Below are 21,716 nucleotides of genomic sequence, written 5' to 3' on the forward strand. Positions count from 1 at the left end.
TGTTTGCGTGTGTGTGGAACATTCTCTACCAAACTCCTTTGTCAATTTTTGGTCTACAGACTTGAAACGACAGATAAGGTATTCAAATCTGTGGAACAAATTCAATTTAGTTTTTAGCCGATAAACATAGCTGCTAAGATGTCCAAATTGAAAATTTGGAACTCGATTTAAAGTGCTCCTCTACACATGCACAAGTATACATTTAAACGTTCAAGTCTGTTAATTTGTAAAGCTTTGATGAAGCTAAAAGAGGAACACTTCTTCTAAGTGTTGTCTTTTAAAGGAAAAAGATAGTAAAACCTAGATACTTCTCATTTAGATACATCAGTTAAAACCAATCAAACAAGTTTTCTTTCTCAGTAAAAAGCCGTTGCTTTTCAAATTATAGTATCAAATGTTACTTTATTTTGTCTCCTAAAATAGATTACCGCCCTTTGTCTATTATGCCAATGAATCACTCTATTCTATTCTAAAATCATTTGATTGAGCAAGATAATTTTCTTTGACCAATCACCAGAGACTTATTTTTATTTTTTATTTTTTGATGGGATGAAGGCAAAAGATTTCTTTCGCCTTCTTGAATGTTGTTTTTGCCCTGCTCAGTCGCTATAGCAACTTTTATTTTGGAATTGGCCTTAATTTGAATTGGATGCATTCAGGGAGATGTCCAATTCAGATGTTAAGTGGAAACCTTTTCACGATAACTTGGTGTTTAAAATAAACGACAAACACACTTTGTTTTGCAAATGTGATACTATGTTATTTTTGCTCTGTAACAGAATTAGATTTATTACCGCCCTTTTTTTCTGTATTGATTTGCAACTTGGACTCTTGATTTCTTTTCTGTGTAATAAAATGTCTTACCACCACTCATAACAAGAGTGTGGAAGAGACTTGCCTCAATTCTCTGGATAAGTTTGTCTTGAGTCTAAATTCATTCTTGAAATCGAAAAATGTTATTCCAAGTAAAAAAGAATGGCAGCATAAATTCGGTGAGAGAAGAAGCGTAGTGGTCATTTCATTATGACACAGAAAGATACCATACATTTCGGCATATAAGACGACCCTTAAAGTTTAAAAAAATCATCTTTAAAAACCAATATTTCATTAGATACCAGGTGTTGCAATCTTTAACCTAGGCTAAACAAACATGGTTTCATGATTTAGCAGTCATCGATACAACCGATATATATGATTAATTTATTAGAATTTGCTCCAATTTTGTACCTCGTCTCATCTGACGGTCGCCTTATATGCCAAAATATACGGTAAATACATTTCTGACAATCGGATTTACTGTGAAACTGCAGTAAAGTAGTTAGATAAGTAAATAAATACTGGAGAATTCAACAAGATTCAGTCGTTTTATAAAACTGTTCTGACGTTTGATTGGTTCATCCTTATCACGCATGGTTATAAATAAGATCTCCAAATTTAAGAGGGCATACCCTTATGTATTGTCAAATGTATAATGTGTGAATGGTGTGAGAGTGTGCTTAGAGTGATAGAGAGAACCGAGTTTATGAAAAGCAGAAAGAGTAATAGATTTAATATATGGACTCCAAGAAAGATTTGATAAGAATGAAAGACCAAGAAGATTTAGAGTCACTTTTTCATTGAGAGCAGTGCCATCCATAAGAATCTCAGGAGAAAAAGGGACATGCCTGCGATTGAACAGGATTAAACAAAAAGAAAGCCATTTCTTACCCTAATCCATAATAGAACCCAAATCAACTTCTTGATCAACTGCCTATTTTAACTGATCCAATAAAGAAGAGCGAGAAGCAATTGAGTGCTGTCACCAGCATAAATATTAAATTTCTGAATAAAATTCTCTGAGAAGTCATTTATGCAGAAAAGATAGAGTGTTGGAACTAGAATAGAGCCCTGGGGAACACCAACATTGATAGAGAAGAAAATGAAGATACCCCACCAAGAGTTACTCACAAGCTTCGATCAGAAAGAAAAAAACTAACAATGTCAAGAACTGTACCACCAATACTATAGCCTTGAAGTTTACGTAGAAGACCAGGATTCTACACTCTGTCAAATGCCTCTAAATGTCAAGCCCAATACCCTCGTCTGAATTATCCAATAATCGACAGATATGTTCAGGAAAATAATAGATCAGCTATTGAACAAAAGCCAGGAAAATCATACTGAATATCCCTAAAGAAGCTCAGATTATTATTTTATTAAGATAAAAAAGGTTCTGTTCTTTGTGCTTGGTTCGAGTAATCCCCCTTGCTTATTATTGTGGATTATTAACTGGAAAACAAATATGGAGGTTTTGATAGACCGTCATGTATCTATGATTGGAATTATGTGAAGAGCAATCTAACATTGATAGCAAAGCATAGTTCTGCTTGTTGGATATTACTGTAATAAGTAAATTAAATCTCAGGGCAGTCTGGAGTTATTTGATGTTGTTTTCAATAGCATGAGAAGAGGCGGGAGAGGAAACGTGAACATCTCTATGACTACCTCATCACCACATAAAACCTCTTTATAACGAAACAAATGAACACATATCTAAGGAGATGGAAGAGACACAAGAGGAAGACTTCCAATCTGTAGTGGAATGGGGACAAAACTGGATAGTCACATTCAATACTGCTCGGACTAAGCTTGTTTCCTTCAGTAATTTACAAGAAACCTTCTCTACCACCAATAGCTATGGCCAAAAACACATTACCCGAAAGTACTTCCTCTAAACTCCTCGGCCTAACGTTCACAGAGAACATGAATTGGAACAGATACATTGAGAGCATTGCTAAGGATGTTGTGAAGAAGGTGGGCTCTCTCTACCATGCTAGAAAGCTGCTTATGCCTGAAAGTATCCTGTACTTCTATTAGGCCACCATTCGTCCATGTATGGAGCACTGTTGTCACATTTGGGCTGGTGAATCTGCTACTAGTCTCTCACTCTTGGACAGGTTTCAAAAGAGAGTCGCCAACCTGATAGGTCCTGAACTCTCAGCTAAGTTTCAGCCTCTGTTCCATCGACGAAATGTTGCATCCCTCTGCCTGTTCTACAAGTATTTTAATGGTGAATGCTCTAACAAACTACAAGCACTTGTACCCCACGATGTGTATAGCCCCGACAAACACGACAAGCAGCTAACTCCCACCTCTTCACAATAGAGATCCCTAGGTGTAAGAGAGCCTTCTACTCCAATAGTTTCTTCCCCAGAACTGCTAGACTTTGGAACTCTCTTCCGGGATTCTGCTTTCCCAACTGTACTGACATGCAGAAGTTCAAGTGTAATCTTGCTGCTCATCTCCCTTCATCTTCCTTGCAACTAATGCCCGCGATAGTAGCCCCCTACTTCAGAGTGGCTCTGTGCCTTGTTTGGGGTAAAAATTGAATAAGAAAACAAAACAAAAAAAGCATAATCATATGCATCAAAGTGACTAACAGTTGTCTCTGTCGTCATAAAAGATCTGTGTGGATTAAAGAAGCCCTTATACCTGGTAATTATTTTAATTGTGAAGAATTGATTTCCTCGTTATTTTGTTTGCTTCGAGACTTGGTTAGAAAGTGCAAGTTAAGAATCTGTTCCTGACACTCAGCCCAACAGCTGGCTCAGTACCTGTCGAACTGAGCTACACTGCCTGTCCCACCTTCCCAGGCCTTGCCACCCAGCTTTTGGGTGGTGCAAGTTTATTGCTTGCTGCCTGAGGCGCCCTTACTGAGAATGCAATGGAGATGCCAAGGCATTTTTTTGCTAGGTCAGATTACTCCTCCTTTACGGGTACTGGCTTGACATCCCCACCTTTTGGCCTTGTGTCACATCTTGCTCTGGTGGGCAGCAAGTAAATATCAAAGAAGCCCTTATACTGTGTCATTTCTCATATAACTCAATAATCCACTATCTACAATTTCTATGACATGCTCGTTGACCCAAATATTATCCCCGTCAATCATACTGAATAATCTCTTGTCCCTCAGAAGTATTGTCTATGCTTCACTATAATAATATATTTTTGCCTATGAATATACAGCACTAAAAGTGTATTTCCCTTGTGGGCATTTATGGAAGATGCGTGTTAGGCTATGTGTCCATTTGGAGACATGGAGATGATATCCAGAAACATTTAAAGTTTGGTAATATTGTTTGTGTCAGACTACAGTGCCAGCCCAATCCTTTACCCCTTTCTGTTCCAGCCCATTCTGCCTCAAGGAATCTTGGGAATAATCAGACAGAATCATGGCTGATGATTTTTATCTTCTTATTGATTTCTATTTACATCCTTCCCCGGGGCCTCCATCATGCACCTCACCATGCTCCACCTGACCATGAATCCAGCAGTCAAACAATGAAGCACTAAATAAAAAGTCAATTACTTATTACCACTTCTCTCCCACCCATGTGGCCATTAGTTTAATTTAATTTCAATCATCTGGGAGGTTTATGGAAATCTTTTAAGTGAACTCCCAACATGTGGAAAATAACAAATGTCCAGATTAAAAATAGAATTACATTTTAGGATGTTGTTTGTAGGAATAGATCTTCATATCTCCGAGATAACGTAGTCAAGGATTCTGGTCTGCTGAAGATATCGACGTGCACATTGCCAGAGGGATAAACACATAGCCTGATAAATGCACTCATTGCCAGATTGCACACTGGCAAATGGGTGTACACATTGTCAGGTTGATAAACACATTGTCAGATTGATATGCATATTGTCAGGTTGATATACACATTGTCAAGTTGATAAACACATTGTCGAATTGATATACACATTGTCAGGTTGATATGCACATTGTCAGGTTGATATGCACATTGTCAGGTTGATATGCACATTGTCAGATTGATATGCAAATTGTCAGACTGATACGCACATTGTCAGACTGATACGCACATTGTCAGATTGATATGCACATTGTCAGATTGATATGCACATTGTCAGATTGATATGCGAATTGTCAGATTGATAAACACATTGTCAGATTGATATGCATATTGTCAGATTGATAAACACATTGTCAGATTGATATGCACATTGTCAGACTGATACGCACATTGTCAGATTGATATGCACATTGTCAGATTGATAAACACATTGTCAGATATGTATTACACATTGTCAATAGGTATGCATATTGTCAGATGAGTACACACATTGTCAGATGAGTACACACATTGTCAGATGGGTACACACATTGCCAGATAGGTATCCACATTGTCAGATGGGTACACACATTGCCAGATAGGTGCACACATTGTCAGATAGTTATGCATATTGTCAGATGGGTACACACATTGCCAGATGGGTACACACATTGCCAGATGGGTACACACATTGCCAGATGGGTACACACATTGCCAGATAGGTATCCACATTGTCAGATGGATACGCACATCGCCAGATAGGTACACACATTGTCAGATGGGTATATATTTTGCCAGATAGGTAATTACATTTTTAGATGAGTAAAAGCATTGTCAAACACAAGCTAAGTAAAAGTAGGTTATCACGTACCTAAAAGAAATTTCATTTCGTTATTTTTAAATTCTTTCCTGCATCGTCAACAACGTTACAGAGACGAGTTGGACGATGTGCGTTCGGTGATTTCCTCCCTGTTCTATTTTCTGTATTTGAATCCTCGTATCATTTTTTTCTCATTTGGCAAACAGAGAAAAGTCATCAAAGCTAATAACATATGCGTTTTCCTATTTATTTACGTTGACACAAGAGCAGATTTACACAGAAGGTAGGTTTTTAATATGGGGAAAAATGCAGCTCCCCTACAAAATAAGATTGCCTCAGTCTAAAAGGATTTTCAGTCACTGGTCGAGAACAGAGAACATTTATTTTCAGAACAGATGGTATTTATTTGCTCCCCCACTGAGCAAATTAGGCACAAGGCCAATTTTTAATGTGAGGAGTGAAGGGAGGGGGAAGGGAAAAAGGGACCAGCTCCCGAGAGGTGGGAAATGGAAGCTGGTTAAAGGTCAGGCATGTGGGGTTGCCCCCACATCTGGTCTTTGCTAGTCATAGCTAGTCATAGCTTGCAGTATCTGCCGGAACAGATGGTATTTAATTGCTCCCCCACCGAGCAAATTAGGCACAAGGCCAATTTTTAATGTGAGGATGAAGGGAGGGGGAAGGGAAGAAGGGGACCAGCTCCCGATAGGTGGGAAATGGGAGCTGGTTAAAGGTCAGGCATGTGGGGTTGCCCCCACATCTGGTCTTTGCTTGCAGTATCTGCCGGAACAGATACTACACTTTGAGATATTAAATCTTTTATTAATGTTAAAAAATACAGTCAAAATTAACGAAGAACAAAAAACTTAGGCACATGGCCAACTCAAAAGGGGGGATTTTGGGGGTCGTTGGTCATCCTTGTCACTCCAGAACTAAACAAAGTCAAAAGTTTCTCCCAGCTAGTATCTTCTTTCACCATAATACCGCATTCACCCTTTCATATTGGGGGACGTCCTAGTAACTCCCAATTTTTAAAACATTTTTTATTGACGTGTAAATACAAAAAAGATAACAATAAAATGGTAACAATAATTCATTTGTGTCGAGGGCGGGGGAAGAAAAAACAAAAGGTGATTAGTAGGACCCTCCCAACCCCGTCTAATTGATAGACTGCCCGTTCCACTAGGTTTGTAAAAGGAACCTCGCTTCTGCGGGTCAGTCTCTAGGTGGGGATGCCCTCTAGATGGGGGTGAATGGAGAAAAGAAAATTTTTTGTGGGTAAGGGATGGAGGTTAGTTTGTATTTCTTTTTCTCCAAGATGGGTAAAATTTAGAGGAAGGGGTGAGAACAAAAATTGCAGGTAAGAGGGGATGGGGATCTTGGAGGCTTCCTAATCGGGGAGGGATGGAACACACACTCAGCTAGCTGAGAGACTACTTGTTTAATTTTACTTTACAGAACTGCGCGTTCCACACCTAGGCGGGGAACGCGTATTCAAATTTGGCTCCTCTTCGTACACACAGACTTGCCACATGTATCCATCTTCTGTCAAATGCCGCGCGATGCAGCCTTCTTCTATCACATCTGATCTTCACCTGTAGTTGGTGTTTAAAGAAAGCGATCAGATCTTGATCAGAAAAAGACAACACCCCCCGGCAACCTTGCAGACGCGACGTCCAAATCACCATTCTCGCCACGGCCAGGATCGTAACGTAGACCATTTGTCTTTCCCGGTCCCACGGCGGCCTCACGTTGTCCACAACATTGGATACAGTAATTGGGGGAGGATGCTCAGGATCGATGCGAGCCGTCACCCCACTGACATACGACCAGTACTGGCGGAGTTCGCGGCAATCGAAGAAAGCGTGATCCGTAGTTTCCACGGCCGTTGTCCCACAACGGGGACAATCAGGCGATTCCAAAAACCCAGAACTGCATTGTATGTTGTTGAGTGGAAGTGCATTTCGGGCCAATCGCCAGGTCAGAGAGAACTCCGAATTGTTCAGATGACTCGAACCTGGCGGATCTCACTCTGCTGCCACCCCAAACGCGCGCATAGCGGGTCGTCAGCGGCCCCCTTCACTAGATCCCTGTGGAGTTCCCTACGGGTAGCAGTCACAAGGTCACTGGACCTTGGTAGTCGTTTTAGCGCGGCTCGGCACTCTTTCATGTAGGCAGATTCTCCCCGCGGCCTGCGACGGCTCTCGATGGAAGGGTCGAGAACGAGGTCGGGGAAGGCGGCAGTAACCACGGGGTGCCACGGTTGGTCCTCCTGCATATAGTGGCTCAGGAAGGCCAGCCTCTCAGCATCTCGATGACACTTTAAGTCCGGCATTCCCAAGCCTCCCTCACACGGACGTTGAATACAGACCTGTCTGCTCACCCAGTGTCTTCCTCTGTCGCAAAGGAGCGAGGACAAGAGTTCGACAAGAGCTTTTAGGTGTTGTGCAGGCAGGGGAAGTACGGCCAGTCGGTAAAGGATGAGAGGAAAGACGTAAGTGGCGCACGCCTCAGCTCTACCCTTTAAGGAAAGTTTCCTAGGAAGCCACGAATTGACTGCAGCCTCCACCTTTGACCGTACCTCCAACCAATTCTTGTCAAGCTGGAGACCCGGTCCGAACCACACGCCGAGGATCCGGACCGGGCCATCTGTCCAGCTGAAGGGCGCCGGAAGGTTTGCGTTGCCACTCCATGCGCCCAACCGCAGTCCTACCAACTTGTTGCGGTTTATCTTGGCCCCCGTGATTCTTTCGTACTGTGTGAGTGCCTCCGACACGACCTCAATGTCTCTGAAGCCCGACACGAAGACCGTGACATCATCGACAAACGCGGATACCTTGGCAGCTGAGCCGCCAGGCAGAGCCATTCCGCACAGGGCCGAATTTGCCTCCCCATGTCTCAGCTTGCGGAGAAGAGGCTCCAAAGCCAGGACATAAAGCAGGGGTGACAGCGGACAACCCTGACGAACCGACCGAGAGATAACAAAGGGTTTCGAGCGCTTTCCGTTGACTTGCACGACAGCCATGGGCTGTCGATACATTATGGAGATCCACTTGCAAAAGTCCGGTTTAAAACCGGCGGCCTCTAAGACAGATGCCAGGAAACGATGGTCGACCCTATCGAAAGCTTTGGACTGATCTAAGTTGATCAGCGCGGCTTCCGTGTCGTCATCTATTCCCCCCTCTAGGATCGTGCGGATCAGGTGCAAGTTGTTCTGAATCGATCTCCCCTTCACAGCGTAGTTCTGTTCCGGTTCAACCAACTCGTCGATAACAACCTGCAGCCGATTCGACAGGACCTTGGCCAAAATCTTCAACTCTGTGTTTAGCAGAGTTATGGGCCTGTAGTCGTCTAATTCTTCCCCTCCATGCCCGTCACCTTTCTTCAGCAATGTGATCACTCCCTTGGTCACCTGCCCTGGGATGGATCCCTGAGCAAACCAATGGTTGAACATATCCGTCAGAAGAGGCAGAAACATGGGCGACAGCCTCAAGTACAGTTCGTATGGCAGACCATCAAGTCCTGGCGATTTGTCACAGCTGACCTGCTTCAGCGCAGTAAAGACCTCCCGCTCCGTCACCCGGCCCTCGCAACTAGCCGCTCTAGCCGCCTCGAGGCGGGGAGAGTCGGCCAAATAGTTGCTAAACTCAAGGACCGGAAGATCGGGCTGCTGCGTAAAACGCTCCTCGAAATGTTCTCGAAACCCCTCGCAGATCTCCCGAGTCGATTCCAGGGTGTGTCCATTCGGATGTTTGATTTTCGCAATGTATTTGTCCGAGCCACGCCTAGAAACCTCACGGCGCACGTCTGCATCAGAATTGACTGCTTCGTTGCCTATCTTTCTAAGCCTAGCTCTAACTACTTGGCCTTCGTAACGCTTGCTAGTCTCGCGTAGAAGGTCCTGCTTAGCTAGTTCCTGACTAACCCTATCACCCTCCCCCGTAGCCTGGGCTAGTTTCTGCTCTAGCTGCTTCTTCGTCTTGGCCTTATCTAGTGCGAGGCGCTGGGCATACTTGACGGAGAAGCTTCTGATCTTGGCTTTGAGACCTAACCACCACTTACTCCCGGTAACCGCCCCCACTAGTGCCTTTTTAATCAATTCTCTTAACTGATCTTGGATGTCTTGTATCTCCAGAAGGGAGGTGTTTAACTTCCAGTACCCCGCTAACTTAGGCCTATTTCCTAGCTTCAGCCGGGCCATAACTAATTTATGGTCCGTCTGGCCTAGCCAAGTGAACGTGGGACAAGATAAGAAGTCTACTTCGCCTCTCCTAACTAACATCCTGTCCAAATAGGTATTTGGATAGGAGGAAACGCTATTGGTCCACGTCCACATCTCCCGCCCCGGATGCTCGAACCGAAACCTGTCGACCAGACCGCATCTAGCCATCAGATCAGCCAGGCTGGACTCGCACCTCTCCGATCCTCTAACATCGCCTCCTACCTTATCTATCTCGGGGTCTAAGATGGCGTTCCAATCTCCTATTAGCACTACCCGCTTCCGACAATCTACAAACGCGTCAAGCTGACTGAAGAATGAGACCCTCTCACGAGCGGTGCTGGGCGCATGAACCACGATCACCCGAAACACAGAATCTTTTACGGCAACATCGGCCACAACCAGCCTGCCCACTGCATCTCTATGGACAACGTCGACCGTCGCCGACAGGGTACGTTTAACCAGCACGGAAACTCCCTTCCCCCGCGGGCTGCCATATGCTGAGAAAACCTCAAAATCTCTGGCCAGCACCTGACAGTCCACAGAGGAAACGAAATGCGTCTCCTGAATCGCAGCCACATCCACTCCCAGGGACAAGAGGTCGTGCCGGAGGCGAGCCGCCCGGCCCGGTGATCTCAAGCCCCTCGCATTCAAACTAGCCAAATTCAAAGCCATGGTACCTACCTTAGGGTGTGTCACACTCAGCTCCGAAGTCAGCTGGGGAGAGGACGCCGACGTTATGTGCCATGCTCAAGGTGGTCAGGTTTTTCATATCCTGACCTTCTCTCGCAATGCCGCCGACGTCCAAAGGATAAATTAATTTTATGGCCCTGTAGAGTGACGGATGGACCAACACGCATTGTTTTGACAGTTCATCAAGAGAAGGGTCATTTTTTTTCACCAGTTCAATTCCCGGAAACGCCCCTTCAGCGGCCTGCAGCCTTGTCCACAAGTTGGTCTTGCAGGCCTCTGGAGTTCTGACAAAAGTTATTAGGAGTGGGGCGTCCGGGAAATTTGAGGGGATATTTACATCTTTCCCCTCTATCTGTTTGTAATCGAGCAGAGGTTTTAAGTTTTTCCTCTGCCGATGGGAAATGTCTGTGGCCACAGATAGAGGGTCTACATTACATAGTTCCTCAGGGGCAAGGACCTTTGGTCTGCAAGAGGCAGAGGAGTCTCTCCTCTCCCTCGGTTCATTCTTTTCATTTTCTTTTTGGGGTAGTGGCTCAGTTTGCCTTGGTGTGGGGACGGGTGTTTGTGTGGTGCCTGGTGTTGGTGTTGGTGTTGGTGTGGTGTCTGGTGTTGGTGCAGTGTTTGGTGTTGGTGCGGTGTCTGGTGTTGGTGTTGGTGCGGTGTCTGGTGTTGGTGTGGTGTCTCGTGTTGGTGCGGTGTCTGGTGTTGGTGCGGTGTCTGGTGTTGGTGCAGTGTGTGGTTTGGGGGTGGAAGTGGATTTTGTTGTTAGGGGTGGTGTATGTTCACAGGGAGTGGGGGCCACCTTTTCTTCCTCTTTTCTTCTTTTGTTTTTCTTTTTCATTCTTTCGAATGAACTGGGGAGAGGTGAGGTTGAGTTCCTCTCCCTCTCACTTGCGGATTCATCCTCAGAGGAGCAGTCTTTTCTCCGCTTGATCCCCGTCTCGATTGGTGTGGGGACCGTTGGTTGTGTCTGCTCCTCTATTTGCTGCTGCAGCTGTTTTTGTTGTTGCTGCTCTCGCTGGTGTCGTTGCTGCTGCTGCTTCTGCTGCACTTGCTGATTTTGCTGCTGCAGTAGTTGTTGTTGCAGTTGTTTCCGCGGCATTGGCTGCGGTGGCTGTTGTTGTTGCTGCATTTGCAGAGGCTCCTGCCTCGATTTTTGGGCTGGTGGTGGGACGGTGGCAGAAGGGATTATGTGTTTCCGCTTTTGTCTCACTACCGTGCTCCATTCTTCCCCCTTGGCCTCCTGGGTGGTTTGGGTTTTCCTTGGAGCTGGGGTTGGTGCTGCAGTTGCAGGGGTTGTTGCCGCCTGTTTTGGAGCGGGCGTTGTCTCAGGGGTTGTGACCGCCTTTTGGGTTGTTGGATTAGGGGTTACCCTTTGGGGGCAACTCCTAGCCATGTGGCCCTGCTTTTGGCAGAACCAACAGTGTGGACGACGGCCCTCCACCACTACCGTTATGCTGGCGTCTTTGTATGTCAGCAGCGGTGGTATTGCTTGAAAACCTTCCCTCTTCAGCCTCATTGCTATTGTGTAGCAGCCCAGGTGAGTCCCAGTTTTTGACCGTACTGGGGTCACCTGTTCTACCTCACCGTACTGGCTGAAGAGGCATCCTAAGACTTCCGCAGGTATTTGGGTTGGCACATTAAATACCTGCACCCGAGTCCTTCTCTTACCCTGGTATTCAGGTGTTAGTTTGACTCTCCCATGCTTTATTTCTTGGAGGGAGAGTCTCTCCGCATCATCCTTGGTGGGTAGGAGGATGTCCCACACAGCGAAGCTCCTCTGGTACAGGTATAGTACTGGGATGTTAAGTTTGTGGAGAAGCCCCGCCATGTCTTCCTTCTTCATTCCTAGGAGGCGGTTTTCCAGTATATCGGAAATGGCAAAGGACAGGACTCTGCCCTCAATCGCCTCCCAGGCACCCGGTATGGGTTTTATATCTGCCCCCTCTATGTATTGTCTGTACTTTGTCAGGTACAGGTCTCTATACTCTTGAGGGGACAGTTGTTTTTCTATGGTCTTCCCCCACGCAGACCCTCTTGTTGGTGTTGGTATGGGGTCTTTAGTGGGGTTAGATCGTTTTTGGTCTTTTATGGAGGTCGCCCCTGCCTGTTTATTGGCGACGCTTCCTGCCTCCCCAGATGTCTTGGTCAGTCCTTTTGTGGGAATGTCACCTTTTTGGGCGGCGGCTCCCTTTTTAGTGTCTTTTTCGGGAGCAGCTTCCCGTTTTGGGGAGTCGGCCTCTTGGGGAGCATGATCCTTTTTGTTTACTTTGAGGCCATCTGCCCCTTCCTCGTTTGTGAGGTCCAGGCGGTATGCCCCCTCATTTTCTTGATCTGCTCCCCTTTTGGGAGAGCAGCCCTCCTGGGGAGCGCTGTCCCCTTTATTGTCCTTTTGGTCCGGCACCTCCTCCTTTTTGTGGTTGGAGTGAGATGCTACGACCGATTTTGGTTTTGCTCCCCTTTGGGGGGAGTCGCCCTCGGGGGGAGCTGTTGTTAAATTTTCCCCCTCCTGGGGAGCGTCCAATAGTGTCATACCCGGGCGGTACGCCCCATCAGCAGTTGTTTTTTCTCCTGCTGGGGATTCGTCCTCTTGGGGAGCAGTAGCCCCCTGGCTGGGGGTATCCATATTGGTGGGCCCCTGGCTGAGGGTATCCATATTGGTGGCCCCCGGGCTGGGGGTGTCCGTTTTGGGTCCCTCTTTTAAAAAATTCACCGAAAAAAGTGACGTGGAATCAGCGTCCAAAGTGGGGAGCCGACTTTGGCGCCAAAAAGAGGTGGCGCCAAAAGGCGGCAAGAGGCGAGATAGAACTGAGAGAGGGAGTGGGAAGTTAGTGGAGGGAAGAGAGAAGGTGTTTCCGACCCTCCCTCGCGGGAAGGTCGTAAATTATCAGCTCGGATCCCCCCCGTGGGGGAGGGGGGAGAGCAGAGAAAGACAGACAAAGTGGGGGTGCGGACAGAACGCGACCCAAAAAGCTTGTCAGGTGTTCCGGGCACGAGAATGTGTCGCCAGAACAGCACTGCCTCGCACGATGTAGGTATCAGAACAGATGGTATTTATTTGCTCCCCCACCGAGCAAATTAGGCACAAGGCCGATTTTTAATGTGAGGAGTGAAGGGAGGGGGAAGGGAAAAAGGGGACCAGCTCCCGAGAGGTGGGAAATGGGAGCTGGTTAATAGTCAGAGATGTGGGGTTGCCCCCACATCCGGTCTTTGCTAGTCATAGCTAGTCATAGCCAGTCATAGCTTGCAGTATCTGCCGGAACAGATGGTATTTATTTGCTCCCCCACTGAGCAAATTAGGCACAAGGCCGTTTTTAATGTGAGGTAAAAACCAGCTCCCCTAAAAGTAGGCAAAAAGGGGGCACTCTGGTTACCAAAAATAATAATTGTCCCAGTATAGAGGGTTTCCCCTCCATTGACTGGTACAAATTATCTTAAGTGCAGCATCTGCTGGAACAGATGGTGTTTATTTGCTCCCCCACCGAGCAAATTAGGCACAAGGCCGATTTTTAATGTGAGGAGTGAAGGGAGGGGGAAGGGAAAAAGGGACCAGCTCCCGAGAGGTGGGAAATGGGAGCTGGTTAATGGTCAGGCATGTGGGGTTGCCCCCACATCTGGTCTTTGCTAGTCATAGCTAGTCATAGCTTGCAGCATCTGCCGGAACAGATGGTATTTATTTGCTCCCCCACCGAGCAAATTAGGCACAAGGCCGATTTTTAATGTGAGGAGTGAAGGGAGGGGGAAGGGAAAAAGGGGACCAGCTCCCGAGAGGTGGGAAATGGGAGCTGGTTAATGGTCAGGCATGTGGGGTTGCCCCCACATCTGGTCTTTGCTAGTCATAGCTAGTCATAGCCTGCAGCATCTGCCGGAACAGATGGTGTTTATTTGCTCCCCCACTGAGCAAATTAGGCACAAGGCCGTTTTTAATGTGAGGTAAAAACCAGCTCCCCCAAAAGTAAGCAAAAAGGGGGCACTCTGGTTACCAAAAATAATAATTGTCCCAGTATAGAGGGTTTCCCCTCAATTGACTGGTACAAATTATCTTAAGTGCAGCATCTGCCGGAACAGATGGTGTTTATTTGCTCCCCCACTGAGCAAATTAGGCACAAGGCCGTTTTTAATGTGAGGTAAAAACCAGCTCCCCTAAAAGGGGTCACTCTGGTTACCAAAAATAATAATTGTCCCAGTATAGAGGGTTTCCCCTCCATTGACTGGTACAAACCATCTCAAGTGCAGCATCTGCCGGAACAGATGGTATTTATTTGCTCCCCCACTGAGCAAATTAGGCACAAGGCCGTTTTTAATGTGAGGTAAAAACCAGCTCCCCTAAAAGGGGTCACTCTGGTTACCAAAAATAATAATTGTCCCAGTATAGAGGGTTTCCCCTCCATTGACTGGTACAAACCATCTCAAGTGCAGCATCTGCCGGAACAGATGGTGTTTATTTGCTCCCCCACTGAGCAAATTAGGCACAAGGCCGTTTTTAATGTGAGGTAAAAACCAGCTCCCCCAAAAGTAAGCAAAAAGGGGGCACTCTGGTTACCAAAAATAATAATTGTCCCAGTATAGAGGGTTTCCCCTCCATTGACTGGTACAAATTATCTTAAGTGCAGTATCTGCCGGAACAGATGGTGTTTATTTGCTTCCCCACTGAGCAAATTAGGCACAAGGCCGTTTTTAATGTGAGGTAAAAACCAGCTCCCCTAAAAGTAGGCAAAAAGGGGGCACTCTGGTTACCAAAAATAATAATTGTCCCAGTATAGAGGGTTTCCCCTCCATTGACTGGTACAAATTATCTTAAGTGCAGCATCTGCAGAACAGATGGTATTTATTTGCTCCCCCACTGAGCAAATTAGGCACAAGGCCGTTTTTAATGTGAGGTAAAAACCAGCTCCCCTAAAAGGGGTCACTCTGGTTACCAAAAATAATAATTGTCCCAGTATAGAGGGTTTCCCCTCCATTGACTGGTACACATTATCTTAAGTGCAGCATCTGCAGAACAGATACTACACTTTGATCTTAGCTAAAACAGAGAGCTTACCTTCTTTTAAATTATTTTTTTATTATTTTATTTATTTTTTCCAAACACGGAGATATAAGGGGCAACTACGATTAGGGGTCAAATTGAAATAGAGCATCCTGAATGTAGAGTTATGCAGTAAAATGTTTGTTGACATATTTAAATTTTAGCATGTTGATACAGCCAGGAAAACAGGCAGCAAGAGGGGGTGATTTCAAAGTTAAAGTAGACCAATTAAAAAGCTATTAAAGTAGAAATTTTTCCGGTAACTGGGGACCTCTGTAGTAAAGAGGTGAGACTTTGCTGCTAGTTAGGTTGATTGGGGGTATTTACCTTGAAGTGATACATGTATAATAAGTTCATCAGAGTGCATTTCATTTACGTACTTTGTAAAATATATGCGGACTTTGCTAGACAGTGCAGGATCTATTTGTTTGGACACCCTATTCGCATCCTGTCCAAGAGGTCGAGACCAGTGGTTGGTGCACTAGCCAGTATATGGTAACAATATGCCATGCATGGCTGAATGATGCATTTAAAAATATAGAGGATACTGATAGGTGTGAGAAGATTTCTAGCAACAGACTTGGCAGTATCTTCTATGCATTTATTCAGATTTATTCGATTCTTTTGAGTTGCCTTAGTTTTGCTTCTACAATTGCATCTGGTGGTGAGACCCAATTTAAGCGCGCTCGATAGTGTAGAATCACCTCTTTGTTACTAATACTCTAAGTGTGAGTGGAGTCTATGCGGGAGAAAAAAAAAGAAAGGCCTTTGAGTTTTGACACAACAACGACATCAGATTAAAATTTAAAAATAATTTTTTGCATTGCATCTTCGACAATTGGACGATGCCATCTTTTAAAAACGGGGTAGAGGGTGACGACGTATATGCGAACATGGAATTGCTGTAGCGTATCAGCATACGGATTTTAAAGAGTAAAACGTGAATTATGTGTGTGTTATGTAGATCATCAAATAATAACTTGTGCTCAGAATAACATGAAATGGTCAGGTCCCAATTTAGGAGCTTGGGGGAGTGTGGAGTTTTCTCTTAATTATCATTACAGGGTCGTAGTATCTGGTATGATCCCATCAATAACTTAAATAGAATCATTCACTTATTTATTTAAGAAAAATATGCCTATAAAGCAAATTAATTTTTTTTTTCAAATGAGTCACCACTTATCAAGGCCTGAAGACCACTCGAGGATAAGCATTAATGAATGAGCAGTGGTCACCAGTACAACAGCATAGTAATCGCTAGTGGTCTAAATTGTATATAATTTAACGCCAAGGATGTGGGTTTAGTGAGAGAAGCGTTGATTGAATTGGAATAAAATAAAATATAAGTTTACATCCGTCTAAAGGATATTTAAAGCTGGATATGTGTTTTATAAAGTTGAATAAATTAACATACTAACATAAAAAAAAATTATGTATTAAAATAAAATATGTATAAGATACGTTTAAAACCGAAATCACAGCGCAATATTACGAACATAAACAAATATTTATTTGATATAAACTTATAATTGATATATTTCCGAGTCAAAATCCTTCCTCAGAATTTTGTACCATTTTTCTTTTTTTTTTTTTTCTTTCTTGCCATGTTATTAAGTTGGAGAAAAGAAAAACCAATTAGTAAAGGTTAGCTTCTGTCCATCAACGGTGGTATTTTGAAATGCTGGAATGATGCATTGGCTACGCGATATTAGCATCAGGTTTTAGATTTTGTCTTTATTTTAACTGAGACAACCGAGGCTGCAATGGACTCAAAATGAAGGAGGAACACAGTTCTGGGAACGTTCTAAGAGACTTGCATATTACCTAGTAGTGTTAGGCACTTAGGTCGGATTTGTGAACAATCTGTATTAGGTCATGTGTAATATAGAAATCATGACAAAACTTCCCTTCATCATCTGTCTTGGTTTAGTGGGTTAGCCATTCAACGTTGTCAACATTAAAGTGTTCCAACGTGAATGTTAGCTGAATTACGTGCAGACATGATGTGCAGACAACTTGCTCAGATAGCAATTCTGCTATTGTGGAGGTAATAGAGGGAAAATATCAATACAGTGTTGTAAGTGCTACCGAGAAGCACATATAGGGCAATTTGCGGTCTTCACTGGAGATGACTCTACCACAGGGAAAGCCATTTCGATTGTGAGTACATATTCCATACCCAGGCCAATCTTGGGGGTCAGATTTTGATGTCAAGATTGAGTATCCTGTAATCGCAAACTCATCTAGGGAACCAATCTGTCTAATGCCGGTTTTACATAAGAATAATAAGTCAGGTTTGATCTCCTGTAATTGGATTTCAACCTCTGAGAGGTTAGAACGCAGATCTCTGATGTTAGAGAAGGAGTCTTGATAGTGGGATTCTATCTTTAAGGTTGGAATTTTACAACTCTGTAATCAAAGCTTGTTAACTTCCAATACTCTCATAGTATTCTTTATGATTTAACTTGGAGCACAAATAAGAAAGACACCAACAATATCGCTTGCAACACCAAGTAAGAACTGATTGCCAGGATCAAACTGATGTTCAGGCATTTTTCCAAGAGCATTATGAAGGCAGTGTACTTCAAGTTAAGATCCCGCCTGGAGACAGCAGTAGCTTTTTTTGAATGAGCTGTTTTCGGCAACGGTACTGCCTGCAACACCATGTACGATATGATTGCCAGGATCAAAATGGTGTTTAGACGTTCCTTGACAACATAAAAGTTGCATGCTTTCCATTCATATCTCGCTTAAGGGTTGTGGAAAAGGCTCAGGTCAGCTTTTTCAAGTAAGCTCTATTTGGCAAACAATCTTTTTTGACTTTTGAGAATGTGTCAATTATTGGCCAAGATATGATGCTTTTTCTTTCCTTTCTAAAAAGTGTCAAATTTATCAGGAATATTATTTTGGAGAATTTTGTTTTATACAATTTTTACCACCAACCTTCTTCAACTGCGTCTTGTTATGAATTCAGAATAGGTTTAAGGCCCCCAGAATCCATATTAAAATTGCCCAGATGGGCCTGTGGTGCAATGGATAAAGTACCAAGTTATAATCAGTTCTAAGTGACATACTTCAGGAGGGACAGTGTCGGATGTTCAATCCTCAGATTAGGTGATACTCTGGTCATGACTGATCGAATGAGAACAATCTACCATCACAGATGAGCTGTATTTCACAAATGATCCTCTAAGAGACACATTTTGAGTTTTGAGAATTAATCAATAACTGAACAAGATATTTCTTTTCCACAAACTATCAGATCTGTCTCGGACAGCTATTATGCTTCTCAAATCTGGACGAAATATAATAACTCACGAAGTAAGCATTTAAAAACAATTAGCTGATAAAATTTTAAGCTGACAGTTATATGGGATATGTACGTTTCAACGTTTTTAGTGATTATGTGTTTGGGTAATTCTCCCAGACGCATAGCCGGCATTTTCTGTGTTTTGTTCTATTAAGTACACACACGGGAATTGGAATAAAATATTTGATTTACATAGCCCCCCCCCATATATATATATATATATATATATATATATATATATATATATATATATAGCTGTTGTTTTGTTTTGGTTTTAGCGATATGTTTTGAATGAATTCAATTATTTACGAAAGTGCATTTTTACCTAAATGCGAGTTGGGAATAATTTTCCCTTTTAACCAATTTGAAACCCCCACATGGGGAGCGGTATATATATATTATTTATTATTTTTTATTGGATAATTAGTGGATAATTACATTTTAAAAATAATATATATATATATATATATATATATATATATATATATATATATATATATATATATATATATAATAGCACTAGCAGGGGGTGAGGCGCCTGGCTTTTCCTGAGTGTAAAACACAGTTAAATATGATATTTTAATTTGTTCAGATTTCGTATATATTATTATACAGTCATGATTTCAAAAGCTACCATCGGCTCGAATTGAAACCGAAACTGTAGCATTCAAATCTGGTGATGTATCAACGCGGCACGCATATAAACCGATTAAAAATAAACTACGTTAAATGTACAAAATGTTTAACGATTTTTTCAATTTTTACCCACTTTTTGACCCCTTGAAAACAATTTTAACTGGCTAAAGATCCATAAAAGAACGGCCTGTAAAAAAATCCAATCATTTCAGGCCCCTAGTGTCGCTCTGTGACTTTTAGTTTCGGAAAAGAAATTTTGAAAATATGGAGAAAGACAGACAGACATATAGCTGTTTATATATTAAATTACAGACAAGACAAAACCATATATATATATATATATATATATATATATATATATATATATATATATATATACTAATCTCAGGCAGTCCATCGATTTTGACGATGACATACAGGTCAGTAAATGTCCATGTCGAAGGTGCGATGTAAGTCTAATCAGAGCTCTGAAACCTCGGCCGCAGATGTGACACCTGATGGCAGGAAATCCGAGTAATGGCGCCTCTTCAGCAAGAGCACGACCATCATACTCCAATCGCCTGAGTGCTTCCAGTTCATCAAACCTGCCGGTACACACTCACTTCATCGCCACAGGACTTTCACCTCTCTCCCAACCTAGGTAATGTAGGAATAAGCAGCTTGCTCAGTACTGCTAGCACCCTCTTTGCTGAAAACAAAACTACAGAGGCAAGGATTGGCCAGGACAGTCTGCACACATGCAATCAACCGCATCCGATGGCTGAGGCAGATCCGAGTCGAGTTGTATATCACCCTTGTTGACCGCGTTGGCACTGCGGTGCTGGTTCATCCGCTGCGCAAGCCATTGGGATTCCTTCCTCATCTGCCAAGAGCATCGTTGACCAGGCTTGGATTTTTGTGACCCTAAATAGGGAGGCTAGTGAGTACTACACTTTGCCCAGGGTGACCCAGCACTGCAATGACTAAGAGGTAGTAACATTCTCCCCAAAACTCTCCTCGGGGCAAGATCAAAGTGTAGTATCTGTTCCGGCAGATACTGCAAGCTATGACTAGCAAAGACCAGATGTGGGGGCAACCCCACATGCCTGATCTTTAACCAGCTCCCATTTCCCACCTCTCGGGAGCTGGTCCCCTTTTCCCTTCCCCCTCCCTTCACTCCTCACATTAAAAATTGGCCTTCTGCCTAATTTGCTCGGTGGGGGAGCAAATAAATACTATCTGTTCTTCAGATGCTGCACTTCAATTTCTTGTTCTCTGTCAGTGGAGGAGAAATCCTTCACGGCTGAGACAATTTTTATTTTTGTTACTTTTCTTCACGTTAAAAAACGACCTTGGTGTCTAACTCTGTCCTGTGGGGAGGCATTGTAAATAGGAACCCTGGATCTCCCGCACCAGGGCTTCGTTGCCGGCTGTAGTTTTATGTTATACCCAGGACATATATATATATATATATATATATATATATATATATATATATATTTATTTGTCCATGTAATAAAGAAAAACATCAATTGGGGAAGGTATTGTATGCTCTTTATACCAAAGTCTTTTGAAGCCTAATGTTTATCATCAGAAGAGGGCTAGGGGACAGGTTCAATACGATATTTAGCTAAGAGTATAATTTGAAAAATTAAGGTATCTGGCATATAGAGGAGTAATGGACAAAGGGGATGCAAGGTATCTGGGGGAGCTAAGCTAATGTAGATGAACTTAAGCTGTGTTGGGAACTTGAGAGAAATTTGAAATTATAAAAAGAAATGGCAACAAGTTATAAGGTATATACGGTTTCTCTTCCAATTTTCCGATTTTTAATAATGTCAAAACGCACTTTGTTTCCTTTTAATGGATTGATAGTTGCTATTTCTTTTGATGAGTTAAGGGCAAAATAGATTTACTAATTGATATAATAATTAACTGATTGATTTTATTCTACGAAATAGATACTGTCAAGAATTGTAAATGTCAACTAAATTAAAGGAATAAATTGTAAGATGGTCAACATCCTGAACTTTTGAATATAGACTTTTGTCATTCATTCATTATATTGTTCTGTAATTATATTGAGCTTATTAAATATCGGTTGGTATATATTATAAGGAAATAAAGTATATTTCCACACACACACACATATATATATATATATATATATATATATATATATATATATAAAACATTTGCTCGATATCCTGATGCTTTTAAATCACATAAAACTAATTAAAGTAGATTAATAGAAAAATCCAGAAAAATAGAAAAATCCAATATTTTGTTCTTTTATTTAAGGGGGAGAGAGTTGTTTGGTCAACACTGTTGAGGAGCCATGATTTAATATACTGTTTTGTTTTTAAATCCCCGAAAAGAGTTTTTTCATGGTAAACAACTGATGATCCCTGAAAACT

The 21,716-nt window shown here is 43.0% G+C and overlaps 1 protein-coding gene across 1 annotated transcript in view; it reads left to right on the plus strand.

Moving 5' to 3' along the window:
* Nucleotides 1-21,716, plus strand: part of LOC145242521 (protocadherin beta-13-like) — a 1,864,148-nt gene that overhangs the window by 276,484 nt on the left and 1,565,948 nt on the right. The gene's annotated exons all lie outside the window — the stretch shown is intronic.

The sequence above is a fragment of the Euprymna scolopes genome, chromosome 21 (genome assembly GCF_053919585.1).
Source record: "Euprymna scolopes isolate OS-2025 chromosome 21, ASM5391958v1, whole genome shotgun sequence".
Lineage (NCBI taxonomy): Eukaryota > Metazoa > Mollusca > Cephalopoda > Sepiida > Sepiolidae > Euprymna > Euprymna scolopes.